This window comes from Oryctolagus cuniculus, chromosome 19 (genome assembly GCF_964237555.1).
Source record: "Oryctolagus cuniculus chromosome 19, mOryCun1.1, whole genome shotgun sequence".
Lineage (NCBI taxonomy): Eukaryota > Metazoa > Chordata > Mammalia > Lagomorpha > Leporidae > Oryctolagus > Oryctolagus cuniculus.
Window position 1 is genome coordinate 23,381,307 of NC_091450.1, and position 6,225 is coordinate 23,387,531.

Genomic DNA, 6,225 nt, shown 5'->3' on the forward strand with positions numbered 1-6,225 from the left:
GAAACAGCAACTTCTTTGTTTTTAGGATATAGGCCACTTGGAATATAAAGTCAGCATAGTTAGGTATATTCAGAGTCAAATAATTTTCTGCATGATTATGCAAACAACTTGACACACAGGAAGGTTCCTTTCTTTCAAAGTGCATTCTGTAGCCAATTCTCCGACACCAAGTCTGATACTAGCTACCTGGAGTTAGCATCTGATCCTGCACATTAAATGATGAGGTCTCCAACAAGACAGGCCTAACCTCAGCTTCCAGTTAGAAGTGGCATCCCCAGACAACCCGCTCCTCTGCCAACCTCACCACACTTTACGGTTTCCCATACCCATGTCACGTCCAACAGTTTGCTGGATGACTCCCAGGGCAGCAAGGCTGCGGAAGGATGCTGAGTGCAGCTGCTTCTGCCTGGTGCCTGCAGAGTTTGTCCACCTCCCAGAACACTGATGCGCTCACCAATCAGGAATGTGCCTTGAGAGTTTGTGTGCAGAGATCTCATTGAGGTCTCATCGCAGGGAAATGATTGATTAGATCATTGGCCATCTGTGGCCTATGTCCAAGGCTGCTTCCTTCCCCAGGAGATCCTGTGGCTGAACGCTCCAATCCTTAAACTCACATAGAATAGTATTTTGCACGTCACAGGTGGTGCTCCACTATCTATTTGTTTTGATAATTCTCAATCTTTTGGGGGCTTAGAGATAAAGTGATGATTCATGTTATTTTGTGCATGATGTCATATGTATAGATTTTGCCTTTACTTGGCTTTATTTGTAGAGTAGCACTACTTCATCTCTCTTCATTTATAATGTACCTGTAGTGCTGCATCTGGGTTCAAAAATCAATACTGAGTTTAACTGAAAAAGTTAGGAAGCCTTTGAGGGTATGAAGATGCAACAGATTAGGAAAACACTCTAATTGCATTAGTAATTTTAATAGGTAGGTTTCCAGAAAGATCTCACATTGCTTGTGTATCTGCTGTGATTCTCAAGGAATATCTCAATCATACACAAAGCTCTCAAAATCACTAGGGCTTTGACTCTATAGCATCTCTCATCTGCCGGGACTCAAATTTAATTAGTTTGGATCCAGCTGGTCCAGGAAGAATGTTGGGCATTTGACATTATTAATATAAAATATGTTAATTGGCGTTAAAAACATATGCAGGTGCTTGTAAGAACTCAAGTTCAGCTTAACACAGATGGTTACATATAGACGTGATCATAGACAAGCGAGCATGTCCCTGGTCAGTAGGGTTTCTGTTTCCTGCTTTGTTAGTTCAGGAAATCCAGGAGTAATGACTCCCCAGTGGCAAGAAGCATCCCGTTTTCATACCACTCCGATTCACGCTACTTCCCAGCCAAGGAAGCAGTGTTCATTAGGGAGAGGGTGGATTCTAAGGCTGGGGCAATGGGGCCAGCGCTGTGGCACAGCGTGTAAAGCCACTGCCACCTGCAATGCCGGCATCCCATATGGGCACTGGTTCAAGTCCTGGCTGCTCCACTTCTGATCCAGCTCTGTAATGGACTGGGAAAGCAGAAGATGGCCCAAGTCCTTAGGCCCGTGCACCTGTGTGGGAGATTCAGAGGAAGCTCCTGGCTTTGAATCAGCCCTGCTGTTGCGGCCATTTGGGGAGTGAACCAGAGAATGGAAGAGCTCCTCCCCCACCCCCTTCTTTGTAACTCCGCCTTTCAATTAAAATATGTAAATCTAAAAAACAAAAACAAAAACAAAAAAAACTCCCGGGCAAGAAACAGGCAGCACAAATCTGGGCCATTTTGCCCTGCCAGAAACCTCACAAGAATGAGGGTGGGGTATGAAGGTACAGAAAGATCAATTGAAGAGCTCCCAGTGGCCAATGATGGAACAATTTTAGTAACAGGAGATTGCAATTGCATTGGATTATAGCTCAAAGCATAAAATATAGAAGTTCTTGGCCAGCATCTTGGCTCAATAGGCTAATCCTCCAGCTGTGGTGCCGGCACACCGGGTTCTAGTCCCGGTCGGGGCGCCAGATTCTGTCCCTGTTGCCCCTCGTCCAGGCCAGCTCTCTGCTGTGGCCCAGGAGTGCAGTGGAGGATGGCCCAAGTGCTTGGGCCCTGCACCCGCATGGGAGACCAGGAGAAGCACCTGGCTCCTGGCTTCAGATCAGCACGGTATGCTGGCCGCAGTGGCCATTGGAGGGTGAACCAACGGCAAAGGAAGACCTTTCTCTGACTCTCTCTCTCACTGTCCACTCTGCCTGTCAAAAAAAAAAAAATAGAGGTTCTTGATGATATAAGTAAGTTCATACTTCAGTAAATGGAGGACAGAAGGAAATATCCCCTGAAGGATTCCAAATAATCTCTAGACTAGAGTCTCTCTCTTCAGGGAAGGAAAGCATTTATTCCCCACTCTGTGGGTGTGGATGGCAGGCAGTGGCTTCCTTCCAAAGGGTATGACCTGGAAAGGGAGAAGAGCAACGTTGCAATAGAGAAGTGGGGAAACACTATCCAGATGTGGTCAAAGTTGGCATCAGTGCAGTCAAGTCACGTCGAGAGTGTGCACCCTGGATAGGGTGGTGCATGAAGTCTAGTGGTCTTTCTACCCCCGGTCTGGTCATGAGAAATCCATGAGAAAAATCTTCAGAGGAACATTCTGGAAAACACTCGCCCACATTCCTGTAACTCCCAAAGGGGTCAAGTTCAGGCCGCGAAGCCACTCAGCCAGGAGCAGCTGTAGGGAGACTCGACCACCAAGTTTAACCGTGGGGTCCCAGAACGCAGACAGGACATGAGCCCCAGGCCAAAGGAATACGAATAAATACAGACCACTACTCATAATAACGTGTCAATATTAGTGCATTGTGACAAGGGCACCATATAAACTAAGACACTGATAAGGGGAACTGAGTGTGGGGTAGACAGAGCCTGTCCTATTGTCACCATTTTTCTGTAAATTCAAATCTAACATTAAATTTAAATAACATATAGAACTGTCTCCATGCCTCTTCTCCTTTGCAATGCCCTACACTGAAGGAAGAGACACCAAGATTCACCACACCACAGCTGTAATACCCACTCAGCATTCTACTCCTGTCTAAATTGGATTATTTAAGCGCTAAAACTAAGGCGTGACTTTCTAATAGGCTTAACATTTCCAGGTGGTATTTACATTTTAAAAGGGGCTCTTATTTACTCAAATCTCAAAATATAATACCTGGGAGAGAGTTCTCAGCAGTGCCGTAATCGCGCTCTGCCTGTGTCTTTCAGAAGCAACCCACACAAACCACTCAAAATTAGAACCACAACTCGCCCCCCCCCCCCCCCCGACTTCTGAAGCCTCCATAGACGAAGTCAATGGCTTTGGGCCTGAGTACTTCATTAAAATTTCCAAGACCAAACAAGTAGAGACAAACATGATGCAACAGTATCTTGGCCATTGCTATCAGACAGACCTGGATTCTACTTACGAGGCCAGCAGTTATAACTTTGTGGAGTTAGACCAAGATACTTAACTGCTTTGGTCGACAAGCACCTTACTTTAAATAGGGACAATTAAAGACACACTGTGAGCCGGCGCCGTGGCTCAATAGGCTAATCCTCCACCTTGCGGCGCCGGCACACCGGGTTCTAGTCCCGGTTGGGGCGCCGGATTCTGTCCCGGTTGCCCCTCTTCCAGGCCAGCTCTCTGCTATGGCCAGGGAGTGCAGTGGAGGATGGCCCAGGTGCTTGGGCTCTGCACCCCATGGGAGACCAGGAAAAGCACCTGGCTCCTGGCTCCTGCCAGGATCAGCGCGGTGCGCCGGCTGCAGCGGCGGCCATTGGAGGGTGAACCAACGGCAAAGGAAGACCTTTCTCTCTCTGTCTCTCTCTCTCACTGTCCACTCTGCCTGTCAAAAAAAAAAAAAAAAAAAAAAAAAAAAAAAAAAAAAAGACACACTGTGGAGTCTGCACAATGCAGTACATATAAATGAGCAAATAGGCTGCCTAACATAGAGATTTTAAAAAATGATGGTGGGGCCAGTGTTGGGGAGCACCATATTAAACTTGCAACACCAGCATTCTGTATCGGAGGGCCAGTTGAGTCCCAGATCCTCTGCTTTCAACTCCGCTTCCTTTTAATGCACCTGGGAAGCTAAGAGAAGCTGGCCCAGGGACTTGGGCCCCTGCCACCCATATGGGAGACCTGGGTGGAGTTCTGGCTTCTGGCTTGGCCTGGCCCAGACCTGGCATATACAGAGTAAAGTCAATCAGGGATTGGAAGATCTGTCTCTGCCTCTTCCCATCACTCTGCCTTTAAATAAAAGATATTGACATGATCATAATCTGCTCAATGACTCCTCCGTTTTCAAACTATGAGAGCAAATTACTCATCACCTGTAGGCTTCAGGCTGCTCGTGTAAAATGGAGAGAAAACTTACATTCCTCAGAGCATAGATGTGAATATTAAGTGAAATGTGCCTTCTATTGTTCATTTTCTCTTGCACTCAGTTATTTTTATGTAGGTATCCTATCTTTCTATACTTCTTGCTATCACCAGCATGTAAGCGAACCGAATTCACATTTCCCTAAACTTGGATAACAAAACAGAGCTAGACAATTTCCTGTATAGGAACGTGCGATTGTTTCTAACAGTGGACAGGAATGAGTTTTGAAAAAGCTGAAAAGCCTTCTTTGATATTCATGTGTTCCAGATAGAATTCTCAAATAATGCATATAAATGAGGAAGCTTTAACCTGCAACAATTAATGGAAGAACTACTGGTTTTGAGTGATACTGAAATTGTGGGTTTGTGACATTCCAAGTGTCTTGCATTCAGAGTTTAAAATAAAGCCAAGGCCTGGGAGGCTGTCTCTACTTAAAGGTTTCCCCTCATTAATAATTTTAATTAAAAAATGTTGGTGTTTTCTTACACATGGCCTAGGGCCAGAGGAGAAATTCACAGCGCTTGTGGAGGCTTTGCAGTCTGAATTTTTCATTTCGGCTGTCCCCACTGCATTATCTTTCCCAGCAGTTTGGCAATAAATGCACTTGTGGGTGCACCAAGATACCCAACATAATGATTAACCACTGTTAATTGGGGCCGGCATTGTGGCCTAGCAGGTAAAGCTGCCACCTGTGGTGCTGGCATTGGATGTGGACACTGGTTCGAGTCCCAGATGCTCCACTTCCAATCCAGCTCCCTGCTAACGTGCCTGGGAAAGCACGGGAAAAATGGTCCAAGCGTTGCACCCATGTGGGAGCCCAAGATGCAGCTCTAGGCTGCAGCTCTAGCCCTGTTGCAGTGATTTGGGGAGTGAACCACTGGATGGAAGATCTCTGCCTTTCGAATGAATTTGGGGAAAAAAAAAAAAAAGAAAAAAAAAAAAAAAACACTGTTGGCCAGTGCCGCGGCTCAATAGGCTAATCCTCCACCTAGCAGCGCCGGCACACAGGGTTCTAGTCCTGGTCGGGGCGCCGGATTCTGTCCTGGTTGCCCTTCTTCCAGGCCAGCTCTCTGCTGTGGCCAGGGAGTGCAGTGGAGGATGGCCCAAGTGCTTGGGCCCTGCACCCCATGGGAGACCAGGAGCAACACCTGGCTCCTGCCATCGGATCAGCGTGGTGCGCGGGCCATTGGAGGGTGAACCAACGGCAAAGGAAGACCTTTCTCTCTGTCTGTCTCTCTCACTGTCCACTCTGCCTGTCAAAAAAAAAAAAAAAAAAACACTTATTCTTATCATCTCAGTCTCCATTAACATCTGCCCAAGACCACACAGACACTCCATTTTCTTCTTAGATTCCCGCTCATGAATGAACAGGGAGAATGGTCAAACTGCCTGCTGGAGTCCAACTCTGACATATATTGGGTTAGTTGGGAACCTGGCATTGAGAGTGAAGGGCGGGAACCCCTTTGGGGGACAGGTAGGCGAGCAGCAGTAGACAGAAGCAAAGGCATGGTCAGGGAGATGGGGACCCAGCTGCTGGGTCAGTGAAGCCCCGAGAGCCCAGTGCCCCAGGCGCTGTCGAATGGAGACTGGAAACGTGGGCTTGAAGCTTTGCGACGTGAAGGTCACTGGTGGTATCCGCACGGAGAAGGGGGCGCCAGGCTTGAGAGCCTAGGCTGAAAGGGGAATGAGAAACAGAGCAAAGGTTCGCCTGTTTGAAAAATCCCCAAGAACAATAATGCATTTCTAATCTCAATAACAAAACCGCAAGCCCCTCATTTAATGGCTGATTTAACACATGAATGTCTCAGGAGCCCCTTGCGGA